Raw genomic sequence first — 16,086 nt, forward strand, 5'->3', positions numbered from 1 at the left:
GTGACTCCACCACCTCCCTGGACAGCCCATTCTGAATCTAATCACCCTCCCTGTGAGTTTCTGCCGAAGGTAGAACCTAAATTTCCCCTGAGGCAGCTTAAGTCTATGTGCTCTCCTCCTGTCACTGGTTGCCAGGGAGAAGAGTCTGACATCTCTCTGGCTACAACCTCCTTTCAGTCAGTTTGAAGAGAGTGGTAAGGTTTCCCCTGAAACTCCTCTTCTCAGTCATGTCCTGCAACCTCATCCTGCACAAACGCCAAAGACAGATGTGGGACTGTCCTGCATCATCGGTGTACACTTCCAGCATGTGGGAGACTCTGGGACGTGGACAGGACCAGTGCATGCTTGGTGCTGCTCAGCTCACCCATCTGCCAAGCCTGCTCCAGCCCCAAATGTGCCATTGGCACTGCCGGCTGCCTGCCCCATGCCAACTTGTCATCTCATGGGCAAGGCCAAAATGTTAAGCCAGGCACTGATGGTGGAAGGTAATGTATTTGCAGTATGGGTTAGAGAGATTATTTTAGAAATAATTAACTTGATTAATAAGGAACACTAGTTCCTACATAGTTTCACTACATAGTAGTGAAATCTCCGAAGAAGATGAGATTTTGATGCCCCTGATGGACCAATGTGCCCTCATCTCCCTGCCATTGCTTTCTCCAGGCCTGCTCTGCAAGGACAGACCTCCTGCCTCTCACCCAGGCTCCTTCTCAGGAGTTTCCAGTGCTGCTTTTCTTATCTTGTACCAGTCTAAGCTCCAGAGTGTATGTGTTAGTCCCTGGCTGTCATCCCATGTGCCCACTGTGGTGACTGGCAGCTGAATTCCTGATTCTTCAACATCAAATTTTCCTCTGTTTCTGTTTCTTCCTTTCCACTTCTTCCTGTCTTGTTCTCCCTCCTTGCATTCAGTGTATTGATTAGACTTCTGTTTGGAGTCTCCACTTTTTTCCTGCAGCTGATTATTTTTCTGACCTCTGTGCTGCATGACAATCTTCTTATCGCCAGGCCTTCCAGGTTGCACTAACCCACTGTAGATAAAGGAGGTACACATGTGTTCACAGGTGGGAGAAATACCCCTTGCCCATTAATAAACAAATTTATTGAAAGGCCTGCATTTATTCTCAACTTATCAACCTGCTTGAAGTTTTGCTTGAACAGATTAACAATGTACTAAAAGATTGTGGGAAACCTTTCAAGGTTAAATCCTGTAAAAGGAATTAGGACTTAGGTTTGGAGCAGGATTTTTTTACCACTTGTGTTTTCAGCATTGTGTCATGGGACAGCCCTGACAGGCATTAGCCTGCTGATAACTGATGGAAAGAGGAAGAGGGTTTCAGGTGTGTAATGGAGGACCATCTGTCTCATACACCACTGATCACTTATGTGCACAAAGGGCTGCTAGGTTTCCAGGCTAGCTTTGGATAGGGGGTCCTGCCCAGAAATGTCTGTATTAGGTTTCTTCTATACAGAGAGCTATGAAACATGACCAATGAGAGAGTGAATAATTTGGATATATTAAAATACTAAATCAGGGTGTAGAAACTCAAAAAAGAGGACTGGTTGCAATGCAGCTCTTCCCACAATCTTCCCGCAACTGACCTCAGTGACCTCCTACCTGACCACAGCGTCAGGTTCAATGCCACATAGACTCCAGGCCCATTGCCAGATAGGTTCTTAGAGTAGGGCTGAAGCATTTCTGCCAATCCCTTGGCAATATAATCTGTTGTGGACTCTACATAACCCTCAGGACTTGCTCCTCCTCTGTCCCTTTGCCATCAGATTGTTTTCAGTTCCCTCTGCTTTTTTCTTCTTTCCCTTTTGTCAGGTCACTTGACTTTGAAGCTGGGTGCACATAATGAAACAGTGCCCAGCCTTCAGTCACAGGACTTGCAGTAAGGGCAGAGGTAAATAAGAGGCTGTGTCTTTGCGTATATGACATGTGATAGATGTGACTGGACTTTGTCCATGGAGAGCTGCAGTTCATATACATTATATTCTTTCTGTGTGATTCATTTCTCTCCTCGCTAGGGGAAAAAAATCCAGAAGAATACAAAACCAACTGTCTGCATTAGAAAAGATTACTTTTACTTAAGAGCAGGGAATTTTCCCATCCACACAATCAGGGAGCCTATCTGCACCTAGGTTTGTAGGATCACGATAGGGTCTCATCCTATTCCTGTTAAGAGTGAAAATTTCCATGAAATTTCACAATGTCACATTGGTGACAGACCTGTGCCAAGAAAGCTTTTTCTACAACGTGCTAGCATCTTGTTTCTCAGTCGTAATGATGAAACATAAAGTAGTTCTGCCAGCTTTTACATATATGGGACTTATTTAACATACAGGTCAACTGTTACACAAATACTTCTATTCCTACAATAGAATTTTGCACAGTATCAAAATTCACATGAAGAAAGCCTATCCTGAATATGGAAATGAGCAAACAAAATCGTAGTGTGAAGAATCACGGTGTGTTTTTATGTGTTTTAGCAACTACTACTTTAACTTAAGCAATGACACCAGACTTCAGATTAATGCTGTAGTTTTGACAAAGCCTTGCTGAGATCAGGGAGGCATAAGACCAATAAATCCAGTCAGTCAGTCAGTCTTTCCTGGGGAGCACCAAGGGTTTTGATGTGAACCTCTGCTATGACTATTGCCACAGAACAATGACTACCATAGTAATTATTTAGTGAAAAAGGCATAAGTAGAATAATCTAAAAACACATTCAAAAGAATTTATTCATGACATAACTAGGACCTGCCTGTGATATTTCATTGTTTTGTTTGTTTAGGGCATCAGTTCATTTAGGGCATTTTGAGAATCCCTTCAAGCCAGAGAAACAGCCTCTGAAAGTGATGTGCATGTGAGATCAAGCATTGTATGGGGAACAGCTGCTTGTTTTCTGTTTTCTCCCTCTTCTCCCAATCCCACTTTTATAATTTTGCTCAGCCTACTCATACAAACTCCTTTCTGCTCTACCGGTGTCTACAGATGGTCCTGTCCAACTTGCCTCCCTACCAGTTTGTGAATTACTGACATTCACCCATAATTGCCCACACAGACACATGACTTGGGTGAGCAGAAGGTCCCAGTGACATTATGATAGCTAGAGGGGGGGGGTGAGGCATTAAGCAGGCACAGTCACCTTTCAAGGTGTTCCTCTCTGCCCTTCAGTTCAGACTTTCAAAGCCTGCTGACTGGCTCCCCGCTGGAGGGAAGGGCATCTGGCCTCCCTGAAATTGGGGAAATTTTATTGTGTTCAATTCTGGGCTCCTCAATACAGGAGGGACACGTAGCTGCTGTGGGTCCAGGGGAGGGCAGCAAGAGTGATTGGGAGACTGAAGCATCTCTCTTATGAGGAAAGGCTGAGAGAGCTGAGCCTGGTTGCTGAAGATGTGACTGAGGGGAGACCTCATTACTGTGTGTAGATATCTAAAGGGAGGTTACCAAGAAGATGGAACCAGGTACTTCTTGGTGGTCTCAACCACTCGGATATGAGGCAACAGGCAGAAACTGATGCATGGGAAGTTCTACCTGAACATAAGGAAGAACTTATTTACTGTGCGGATCACCATGCACTGGAACAGATTTCCCAGAGAGACTGGGGAAGTTCCCTCACTGGAGGGACAAGAGCTGTATGGACGCAGTCTTGTTCCACGTGCTTTAGGACGACCTTGGTTAACCAGGGAGGTTGGACCAGGTGACCACTGTGGTCCCTTCCAGCCCGACCCACCGCGATTCTGTGGTTTTGTAGCGCTTCTGCTCCCACGCAAATTATTATGAGCTTCCATCATTAAGCTGCAAAGGAGCTTCGGTCCAGGGGAGCGTCCAGCCCGTGTGGAGCCTTGCTCCGGCCAGAGCCCCACGTTCCTGGCCGGGGCGCGGGGCCCGGGGCTCCGTCCCGCTGGCCGGCGGGGCGGGAGGCGGCGCGGGTCGCGGCCGCTCGGTGTCGCCCTCGCAGCGGGCACGGCGGCGGCGGCGGCGCCTCCCCCGGGGCAGCCCCGGCCCGGCGGCGGAGGCGCTGCTGGAGGGGCAGTGCCGAGCCCGGCGCGGCGGGAGCGGCGCCGCGGGGCAGCGCAGGTGAGCGCGGCGCCGACCCGCGCCCCGCCGCGGCTGCGTGAGGCTGCGGCGGGCCGGGGCAGCGCCGAGGGGCGGCGGGGGCCGGGCGGGGCGGGGGCGCTCCCGGCGGGGCCGCGCGGGTGATGGCGGAGGTGGCCGGGCTGTGGCGGGGCTGCAGCTGGGGACGACCGCGGCGAAGCCAGTGCCCCGGAGCGGAGTCGTAAAGTGTCCCCGTGTTCCAGCCCGGGGAGGGACCCTCCTGTCGGGCAGACGCGGACCCTCCGGGATGCCGCGCAGGTACAGGAACCTGTGTCGACGTAGGGGTTCGATTGCAGGTTTGGGGGTGCAAATGAGGAGTCGTAACGCTCTTGTTCCAACTTTTAAGGCCGCGTCTGATGAGAAATGGAAATCTGGCTCAAACTCATCCTTCCTGTTGTTGACATCACCTGAAAACTCCACTGGAAATATTTCCACTAGTTTTCTGCAAACATCGCCCCCCCGCCGAGGTCTCAACACCTTGTGAGTACGCACTGGCTGCTTGTAGAGCTCTGATTGTGGAAATCCATGGCTACGGCATGTAATTGTTCTGCAGTGTTCTTTTCATTGCAAGCATTAATAAAGAGCTTATCGTGCCCTGGGGTGTTGTGTGTATTACAGCATAGGCCGTAGACAGTGCTCTGTTTTTTTTAAAAAGGCATAACCAATATCTTCATAATTTATAATTATATGTGAAGTGGTTATTTGGTTTTGTGCTTGGTATTTCTGCAATGCACATGACCAAAAGGACAGGCTGTCTGCCACTGAATACCTTTTGGTCACAGAGAAAACATTGAGAGAGTTAGAAAGTAGCTTGCTGGTAGGTGGATTGGTGAATCTTTGCCCCATGAGTTGTTTAAATGAATTTAGAATGTCCTACCAATGTTAAAGGAGTAATTGGGAAGATCAGTGAATCCCCCCCTCTGTCCAAAGACAGAAAAATGTAACCATGTCTTAAGTCTTATGCAGCATTGGTTAGGCATGGATCAGATCCCCTGGTAGGACTGTTTGCGTCTCTGGTTTATTCTGAGAAGAAAGTTATTTACTTTCTTTCAAGGTGATGTGTCAGGCTGCGCAGCTAGTTTTATAACAACTTATTTTGGCAGGCTCAAGTTTCAAGTATTGTGTAATCTTCATTCTCCAGATAGTTGGAAAACAAAGTGTTTCTGGAGATGTGTGATTACATGCAAGATCTGCAGTTGCATTGCAGACCACAAAACATGGTGTAATGACTGTCCTTCAAAACTTCGTAACAATTTCTGAGCAGAAAATACTCAAAAATAGTTAAATACACTGCATGTGGCAAAACTTGCAGTTGGGTGGCTACATGATGTATTTACATGCCTGGTATGTAGATGATGTGTGCCTGTTTGTCTGTGAGGACCCATTAGTCTGCAAGGGTAAATGGGAATTGTGTGGCAGCGGCAATAGTAATGTCACTGCTTTTCTCCCTGGTTTATTTTGTTTGAAGATAAACTAATAAAATTTAAAAAAGGAGTTTTGTGGTAGTAGTCAGCTGGAAAGTTTTCACTTTCCCCTGCTCCTTAATATTTACCCAGACAGTGCTACCAACCTCATATAGGAGACTGGCTTTGAACGCAAGAAATGAAATAGCCAGTAAATGATGGGTAAAAATAAAGTGAAAACCTCCTGATCATGCAGGTGCTTTCTTTCAAGATTTTTTCGCAGAGGTCTTTTCTTTTTTGGTGAATAGAAATTGTGAGAAGTTGTCTGCACTAATGGGGCTCCCATGTTGGCTGATAATGATGTAGTTGCAGCACCAGGCTTAGCATCTTGCCCTGCCACAGGTGGCACGTTCTGGAGTTCGGATTATCAAACTTACCACATTCTTGCACTAGGTGAGATGAATGATACCTTAGTAAACAGGTGCTTGTAGGGTGTGGTGATGAGCAATTGAGCCTCAAGCTGCGTTTCTCCATGTGTCTTTAGCTTCACCTCTGTTTGACTTTGCCAGTGAGTCATTTTGTGATGTACAAGACCTTACTGTCCTTTACTCACTAAAATTGTATAACAGGATGAACAATGTTTATTGGTTTGGATAGGTGGTGTACCAATGAACATTTTTAAAGCACTTTCAGGTTCTTAAATTAATTATACTGACAACTATATTTATTCTCATTAGTTTGAGATATGCACTTTCTCTTTTTCCCTCAACAGTTAGGACTTTGGATGAACTTGCATAGAACTCACAGTTGTATCTTTTTTTTAGAGATATATCAGTACAACACATCACTGGTGGAAGTATTTTATTTAAAATCTCAAATGAGGTGCCATATTTTATTGGCAAGATGGATCTAGGGAGATATTTGTCAAAGACATAAATTGATTGAAGTTGCTTTGGTCAAATAAAAATTTGAAATAAGTATTTTTACTTCCTTTTGTTTATTCAGGAATGAAATATGTGACTTAAATGATCCAGCCAAAAATAGAAGGTGCAGAGCTGCACTTCCGAAAGACCTTAATTCATAACAGCAAGGGGCTAGTTTTCTTCCCGGCCTCCTATCCAGCTATTTTGATCCCAAAAATCTCCAGAATAGTTTCTGAAGTACAATACTAGAAATATTCTTGCATACCATTGCTAACTTGTGACCCTTTAGGAATAGCTTAGTTACTGTCTCACTTGGCTACTCCACTCCCTGTTAGCAGGTGCTGCTGGAGAATAGTTTGTTACAGTTCATTGACAGCAGTTGTGAGAATAGTGAAATCCTGAAATACCCCATGTCTTGCTGTGACCTGTCATTGAATTATGTGTACTGCTCTCTTTCCTTTTGTTTGTATTTGGTTTATCTCATGCTGCCGTTCAGAAGACTGCTGGATTTGTGAAGGCTGGTGTTCCAAATTTACGGAGAATCAGAATAAATGTGTGGAGTCCTTGCTTATTTTTTGCATAGCTTTCAAACACATGAATGTTGGGATGTTCCCTGTGACTGGGATGTTTTCTGTCTATCGCTTCCTTTGACAGGTTGTGCATGACACAATGATGCTTTGTATTCAAAGCTGCTGGTTTGGCCAGACAGGTATTTTTCTTGTTTTCTGGAAAATACTGAGGTTGGGTTGGAGATGTGAAGGTGTTGAGAGTGAAGCAGGAAGGATATTGTTGGTGTGCAGTAGTTTGATACCAAGGTCAAAAAACCAGTGATGAAATGAGTGTCAATTTAGGACACATTTTTACAGGCGTGTGATAAATGAAGCATTAAGGCTGCACAGGAGTTTGAGGCTAAAAGCAATCTAGTTTATTACCACTAATAGTTGGTTTGGTAAATCCTGTTGCCATAAATCAAGCCCCATTGGATGGCCTAATGGATACAGTACAACAGCTTGAATTCTTGCATTATCCAGAAATGGAGAGGTTGTCTTGGTAGCCTCAGTGATGTACTTCTGATGCAATACCAAATGCATAGGTAACTCATGATATAATGCAGGACTGCAGATTGCTGGCTTGCTCTTGCACTGTTTTACTTTTGGTCCTTTGGCAGTGATCCTGCCATGTGTGAGATGGAATTAAAGGTCCTTGGAATGACCAGGAAGACTCTTTCTTGCAGCCAGCACTCATGTCTTCCTGCTGTCTCCTCTGTGGCTCTCTGCTTCCCACTCCTCACACCCACTGCTGGTCCTCCAAACCCTAGGTGCATCTCAGCCAAGCCACAGCCATGAGGGGTAGTCTGGCTGTGATTGGGATGGGATTTGGGCAGATCTGTGGCAAGTGGTGGATGGAAGTATCTGGTGTGGATGCCAGCCAGATGGAGCATACTGGGGCTACAGGGGAGATGGAGTGTGATGTGCTGAGCACAGGTGCCCTAGTGGGACTGCCATAATCCTGAAGAAAAATTTATATACTCTTGTGCCAAAAAAGCCTAGGCTTTTTAATCTTATGTCATGATCAAAAGCATTTTTGGAGTACTCTTCAGATCATTAAATCATACCTCCTTCAAATCCTGGATATAAACAAACTTCTTCTAACAGCCTATCCCTTACTCTCTCTCTCATGATTTGCCACCTTCCCCACCTAAGCACCATCCACTTTGTGAACCACTGAAGATACAGGTTTTGTGTGCATGTCTTGGCATGCTATTGGACAAAAGCATTTTCATTTGCATTATGGAAAATGCATTTGGAATTGATGAAAATGAGTTCCTTAAGGGTGTGCATCTTCATTGTGCCTGCATTGCAGTGGGATAATTTCCTTTTCCAGTTTGAGATGCCAATTGCTTTAAGCCAGTCAGCAATATTTTCTGTTGGTTTTAACAGCATCTGCAATGTGACATCTTAGGAAGATCTGTCGCTAGGTCTATTTATATTGTGCCAATACACTTCTGAGTTAAAGTGCCCTAAATTGTCTCGGCTGGGTCAGTCACTGAGGAAAAGTGCCAGCCTTATAAAATAAGAAAGCACCATGAATGTATGGTAATTATATATGTGCTTAATATTTGAGTAACATTTTAATAGTGATCACAGTGAATCATTTTAAGTATGTTTTACTTCTACTCAGAGTTTGATTTCTGTCTGTGCAACAGATGCAGAAATTGCAACTGGTTCAGAGTCTTGGGCAGGATGTGATCTTTTCACTGCATCATTACTGTTGCAAGTAATTGCACTAATAACTGCCAGGCATATCTGTTGCTTAACTCAGTTTTTTAGTATTTTGTTAAGCTTACATAGGAGTAATTTTCTTTCATTTTCTGTCTGAGCACTTTTGGGATTTGACTATGTCTGGCTGAAGTCTTTCAAGAGGATTATGGGATGGAAGGAAGGGGATGTGTCTTTCTTCTGGCTGCAAAATTATCTGCCTGACATCTATGGTTTTCATTGATGTTATTGTTCTGGTTTGAATCCAGATTTTAAAAGCGCAGCATTTTCTTATCAGTTTGTTTTTTCCAGACTTTGCAACAGCTCCTGAATTCTTGCAAGTATGTGGTGGTGTTTTTTCACAGCTTCTGGGTAAAATCTGACCACACTCTTTCTGTGTGCTCTTTTTTATTGTTATTTTTAAGTTTATGGTGGTTTTTAATGTTTTTTTTTTTAAGCTTATGGTCTAAGTATTGCTATGAATGGCAGATTCAGGTGTGGAGTAAGCTCAAACATGAGTTTGAAGTATAGTATTTTATTAATGTATAGTCTCCTACCAAGTTGGATTCTCTTCTTTCCCTGTAAGACTACACTTAATCAGTTTGGCGAAGACAGGTTTTAAGAAATCCTGACCTGGCATGCACTGGGTGAGGCTGTCATCCATTTCACTTATTCCCTGGTGTCTTGACAGACAAGTGGAGGTGCCCCTGCAGGTGAGCAGCTTCATTGCCAGCATGCCTTATAAAGCAGAACTGGATTTGGAGGTGGGTGAGGACAGCTCAGTAAAGAGAGGGTGTTGATATTGGCTGCCTTAGTTGCCGCTAGCCTCAAAATAAGCAGGATCAAATTTGATTTATTTGAATTCTAATAATGTAAAGAGTTTTCAAAAACTTACCAGTGACATAGATGCTTTTGACATAGGTGGACTAATAGCGTGTCTGACAATAGCAGCTTCTGTGTGTGACCATTTTTACAAATCAGGCTGTGGTTCAAGGCAGTGAGAGGAAGATATCTCTTGCTGACTAGGACAGGATTGTCTGTTCAGCTCTTCCATCTCTGTGACCAGGAGCTGAGCAAGTCCCATGGCTGCAGGAATAATGAGCCGGATTTGGAGATGTGGGTGAATGGTGTCATGGTCAGCCTGACCAGTTCTCATCTCTAAGTTGGCTACATTTCATTTGTAGGGAGAGATGGCATATATTCTCTTTAATGCCTTTCACTCTTGTAGGGCATCCATATCAGTGACTGTCAAGCAGAGGAGGGAACATGGGTGAATGGGAAACAGCTGAGAAAATCAGAGAAGAAAGACAACAAATGACAAACATACCTTGAAAGTTGCTATTTGCTAAGAAGAGCTATTTCTTTTCACTTGTTTTGAGCTTGAAATATGCTAGTTTAATCTGATGTCTTCTAGTATTTCTCCAACCTGATTTTCTTCTACTTAATTATCCTATCTTTGGTTGTCTTATGTTCTCCTCCCTAGAAACTCCTCTAGTTTTGCTAAGCCTTTTTAAAGAGGAGAAGGCCAGACTTAGAACTTCTAAGATGCAACTGAGTTTCTTAGATGATTGAATAAAGGTGGCTTTGGTTGTACTCTCTGCAGTAATAATTTTAGCACCCTTCCTGCTTTTTAACTGTGCTGATGCTTTCATAAGAACAGTCCACTGTCAATCCAGGATTTAATTCCTGAATCATCCCAAGCCCATCATTATGCATATGAAGTGGAGGTGTTTTTTCCCAGCACAAATACCAGACTGTGTTTAAATGGTATTGAAATCTACCAGCCATTTTTAATAGTTGTAATCTTTCCCTGTCCCCTTGTGATTCATTAGTGGGTATAATGAACACAATATATGCTCAGTGCAGATGGCTGTGGGGCTGCAGGCTTAGTGTCCTTCTCTTGGGAAGACTGACCTTGTACTGTTTATTTCCTGTCTGACTGGTTATCTATACAGATGAGAACTTTTCCTGTTATCCCATGACTGCCTAGTTTTTATAATACTGGGCCTTTTTTGTGAGTTTGCTCTTTCCCCCCCCTTTTCAGCCTTCTTTCCTTTGGAGGGAATCTTTGGAGATTGGTCATGACTTATTGGGGCATAACTTCACATCAGTGCAAGTGTGGTAACAGGCTCCATGCACACTCACCACAAATGTGAAGTAGCTTAATTTAAACATCTGTCTTGTGTCCAAACAATCAACATTCAGCTCCATCTAATCTACAATGCAATCACATCCCAGCTTGCTTCATAAAATTTTAAGTTTCAGAATTCTGTGTGGGATTTAGTTTTGGTTAAAGAGAACCCTGTGTGTATTACAGTAACTCACTTCTCATTCTTCCTACTTGTCAGAACAGGTTGACTGTTTCTATATTTAGCTCTGTTTTGTTTCTTCATCCTTTCTCAGTAAGAATTTTACACTTTGTTTACCTTGAAGCAAGATGGGTCCTAATGGGAAAGTGAATGGCAGAATTAAAAGAGTGGTATGAATACTTGCACTACATAGCATGCCATATCAATAAATCAAAGCAGAATTTGCAGATCCTTGGAAGAGTCTCTTATGTGAAAAAAAACCTAATGTTTTAAGAAATTGTTCCCAGATTCATAGTCTCCATACAAGAGTATTTTAGGTTGAAAAAAATCAAACCAAATTTTTTTTTCTGTTTCCTTTCTGTTCCCCTTATCTCTGCCCACCAACACATGCTTGAGAAGTTTAAAAGCAAACTTCTGGGTTCCATATTCTTTCAGAGAATTCAGCCTTTCATGTCTATAAAAGCAGACATACAAATGAGGAGGATGTTGCTGCTTCATTTACTAGAACTGTGCCAGTTTTTCTTCTTTTTGTTTGTAGTCCTGAAAGTAGGATACATGGTATGGAAGACAGAAACATATTCAAAATCAAGCATACAGAATTTGGATACACGTATTTACAGCTCTTAAGAATGACTTTTTTGACAAGCTGTAATAATATGAATTTGCTTACATATCATATGTGGGTTTGTACATGCAGCAAATGTCTGCATATACTTATATGGAGTGTAAGTATATGGTTTTGGTGAGCAGACACACCAAGAAAACAGGTAAGGGTGCATTCAGAAGACCTGAGCACAGCACTTGAAAGGAAAAAACACCAAACCAACATTTTAAAGGTTTATTTGTTCTCCTCACAATTTGAAATTAAGACTCTCTCCTTGACTAGGCTGAAATAAGTGTTGAGCTACTTGGGAGGCTGTGTTGTAAAGCTAGTTTTGTCTGGGACACATTCTCAGTCTTTCCCAGACATGGAATAAAGAGTGTAAGTGAAATTGAGAACTTGCTCTGTGTTTCAGTCCTGTGTAACTCTCATGAAACACAGGGATACAAAAGTTAGCAGATTTTACCAAGTACCATTTGAAAATCAGTTTGGTTATTCTCTGCAAGTGCGATTTTCAGGCCTTGCTTAATTAAGGATCAAGAATAAAGTGATACTGAAATAATAACTATTTTAAAAATTCCCATGATTTGTACTAAAGTAACAGTATGGTCCACAGAGAGGTAATTATCAACAAATTGTGTGTAGCAAAACGGTAATTAATTAACTGTATTACATCTCAGAAGGGTAGAACTGAAAAACAAAACCTTCAACTAGTTTTTGCATTATTAGATAAAGATGGATGCTTATTATCCTGTTTTTTTAAATTGAATTTTATGTCGTATTTTGTATCAGTAATGCTGGATGATCAAGACCTGATTTCCCTGCTTCTGAGGCTGATCTCATTCAGTTCGATGACTGTTTATGTGAATAAGACCCAAAGAATGTGGCTTTGTATGAAAAATATCCTCCCAGAGGGAGTTGTACTAGGCTCACACTTAATATAAAGGGAAAAAAGACAGAAATGAATGTTTATGGTTCCTTGTCTTGTTGTACAATGATTTTCAGTGAAGTTTCATATTCCGTGAAATTAAATCTGTAGCCAAGATAATATGATATTGGACAATTTTTATAATTCAGCATGCAGGTCTGTGCTGTTGAAACAAAAGGCTGAGTGTTTTTAGGTGCAGATAGCCTGACTAAAATAACGTGTTGCCAAAGAAGTTGCAGTGCATTTTCGATAATGTTGAGCAGAGAGATAATTGTGAACTCTGCATGGTGTGTTACAGTCATGGGAGTAGTTAACAAGATAAAGAAAATCTCAGCTTTCTCTCTGTTTACAAAACTGGCCTTTCTGGAAGGACTGGAAAACAAGAATACAAATATACAATCTGCTTGCATTCTCTTTCTACTCCTCCTTTTTGCCTCCCTGTGTTGAGCCAAAAATAAATGGGAAGACGAACTGTAAGAAAATAGCACTAGAGTCAGTTCTCCTCTTCCTTGGTTTTGTCTCTCTGTTTTATACCTCACTGGGAGCTGGTGGTTGTGTGGCAACTGCAGCTCCCCTGATTAGGTGTGATTCAGTCCTGTAGTGCTGAGAGCGAGCTGAACTCTGCTGTAACTCCTCCTTACTCACGCTGCAGTACCTGCAAATCCAGAGATGGAGCAGCACAGCTCAGGAGTGAAGTTTGATCCTGTCTGCACTGAAACACCAATGCATGTTTCCACCATATTAGGCCACTCCTGTGATTGTAAGGTAATGTCCTTGACCTTTTTACCATTTAATTTTCCCATTTCCTCTTCATTCTGTGCCACTTTAAAAAGCTCTGCATTGTCCCCCAATTTCATCTTCCCCTGTCTTTTGTCCTAGTGCTTTCATATCATTGATTAGAGAATCATCTGATTTTCTTTGATCTGTTCCTCATCCCCTACAAATCTCCTGTTGTTTTGCTAGTTGTGCTCCTAACAGTGGTTAATAAGTGCTGAGTCAACACTTAGAACTCAGAAGAGATGCGAATAGAGCAAAAAGTTTTTTGACAATCCTTTAAGAAAGAAATTGTGACAGAATGGAAAAGGATGTGTGTCCCTCTTCCATACCTTTCCAGGCCATCTTTATAGGTCAGATTGATGGTCATGACACATCTTCCAAGGCTTTTTAAAGGCTTTATGTTCAGTATTTTCTTCCTCATCCTATCCTCTAGCCTTTACCAGTCTCAATTTGCAATCTTATTTTTTCTGCTTTTACTTCAACTCTAGTATTGTTTTGGGTCTTGGGGCATGTTTTTCCATCTCTGACTGCTTTCATTTCTCTCTGTTCCAACATCAGTAGCTTATGGGCTTTTCTGGTTGTGCTTCTAGCTTTGCTAGGCTTCCAGTCCTTATCAGTGTGCTGTTTTTTGGATAGCAACGGTCCACTGCGTTCCTTGGTAGGAGTGATGGTTAAGGAATATCTATTTCTGTCTTACTGGACAGGAACTGCCACCTCCTTGAGGTTTTTATTGTGTTTTTCCTGTATGTTGTAAAAGTGAAAACGGAATATTTTTCAAAAGGGTATCCTCCAATATCAGAGGCACAGGGGTGTTGAGCTTCATAAGGGCAGGGAAGGAGATGGCCATGAGGAAAATCCTGCCTGTTTCTGGAAAGATGGTCCAGGAATATGATGTCCCTCTAGCATGATCCTGTTCTTCTCTGTTTCTCTGTCATCAGGTTTGAGATTTTTTTGTTTCTTATTTCTCTTTAGGACCTGGGTAGCCTTTGTGAGTAGATAATGTAAAATGTTCTCTATGTCTTAACACAATCTTGTACGAGCTGGCCTCTTCTAAAGTATGAATGAGACTCAGATATGCTGAGATTTCAGAATATTCATTAACTATAAAGCAGATACACTGACCTGCATGATCCTTTTCAGTACTCAAAATAGACCAAAGCATCTATTTTGACTGAAGACAAATAAAAAACCTAAGGAGACTGAAATGGATGTAACAAATAGCATCATCCTCCGTGGTTCCTAAATTAAACTAATGGTTCCTATTAGTGGCTGACCACGGAGGTGCTTGTACTAAGGGATGCTAACTTTGCCAAGGTGCTGTAGGTAAGCCCATGTAGTAACACATTTCCAGGTTTTCCTTTCTTTCAGGCTGTGGGAAATGTCCACAAGCATTAAGAAGCTGAGTGTCTTTAAAGCCAGTTTCAGTTCCCAGAGAGATGGCTTCCACTGCTCCTTTGGGTTCCTGCAGTGCCTGTGAGCACACAGGGGAAAGGAGGGGGATCAGGGGACAGTGAGGAGGAGTGGGGGTCATTGTGTTCACTTTGCACTCTCAGCTCTCTGTACCTGACACAAGTACAAATATTTCTGGATTATGAGCCCGTGACTTCTTGTGTGCAGCCATGAGGGCAGAGTCTTCACTGGGAGCTGAGGTTTTGTCGTACAGGAGGAGAAGCTTTCAAGAAATGCAGTCTCTGTAGCATAGTTTCTTGGAACACCTAAAATTATATTAGTGGTGATCCTTTTAATCTGTACAAAGAGCCTGCTGGTATGGGAGATTTTTATTTTACCTGGTTGGGTATTGCATTTCAGTGCAGCAGATGGCATGTGTATGACAAGTGCCCTTTGCTAAGAGAGTAATGTTTACAGCAAGAAATACACCCCAACCCCCTGGCATTTTCTTAGGCCTTTTATAACATCAAAGCACCCTTGTGCAATGCTCATTTTAGTCACCTGATGCAAGAGCCAAGGTTTTGTGATAGCTGCTTTCTTCTGTTGTTTCTACGTTAGTACAGCTGGCAAGATTCTTGAGATACAGGGAAGAGCAATGTGATATTCAAGGTGAGATGTGTTAATTGAGCCATAGCCTGAGCTGAGAGAGATTAACTTCAGTTGCTTGTCCTGGAAGTATTTTGTGTTGATGCATAGCTTTTTAAAATTAACTGAGCTCCTAGTTTGCAATATAAGTAGGATAGGATGGAAACATGATTTTGTTTATTTTGGGCTTGGTGGGGAGACATTCCTCATGAATAAAATTCTGAGTTGTTGCTCTGCATGGCTTGCTCAGAACAAATGAAGAAGGACATTTTGGGAACTGGGCTGTTCGGTTGGGTTGGAACAAAAGAGCCCTGAGGTCAGGAATCACTTTTGTTATCTGACTGAGATTCCCACCAGTGAACTTCTGCATGGAGTGGGGAAGAGTCTTCTGCAGAACTTCCAAAGAATTTAGCAAGTAATAAAGATAGCACAGAGGGTGCCCGCAACCCAGTGAGAGATCCTTCAGCTCCATGTCTGCCAGTGGTCCAGGCAAGAGGATCACAATTTCCATAGTTTTGTTTGCATGACCTGTTTGGAGATTACTCACAAACATCACCTATACAGATACAACCGTGAAGGGCAACTTGACCTTGTTGTATTACAACTTCGTAGGAGAATTTAGATTACTTTTTGCAGATACTGTTTCTTATGGTAGCCTTCCTTCCAGAAGAACTTAGAGAATGTCTGTGTCTGTGAGGCATCAAACTCTGTCTCTGATTATTGATCATGGTGAGTGCATTAAATATCAAAG

General features: G+C 42.6%; 1 protein-coding gene across 3 annotated transcripts in view; it reads left to right on the top strand.

Annotated features, from left to right (window-relative positions):
• The first annotated feature begins 3,935 nt into the window (after nucleotides 1–3,935).
• The window catches only part of ANKRD6 (ankyrin repeat domain 6), an 86,084-nt gene continuing 73,933 nt past the window's right edge, over nucleotides 3,936–16,086 (top strand). For 2 of the 3 annotated variants that reach the window (XM_038133109.1, XM_038133107.1), the window contains exons 1-2: nucleotides 3,936–4,084; nucleotides 4,449–4,582. The gene's annotated coding sequence lies outside the window, so the exon portion shown is untranslated. Of the gene's footprint in view, nucleotides 4,085–4,176; nucleotides 4,361–4,448; nucleotides 4,583–16,086 lie in introns of those variants that run through there. The other variant, XM_038133108.1, reaches the window with a different exon arrangement.

The sequence above is a fragment of the Motacilla alba genome, chromosome 3 (genome assembly GCF_015832195.1).
Source record: "Motacilla alba alba isolate MOTALB_02 chromosome 3, Motacilla_alba_V1.0_pri, whole genome shotgun sequence".
NCBI lineage: Eukaryota > Metazoa > Chordata > Aves > Passeriformes > Motacillidae > Motacilla > Motacilla alba.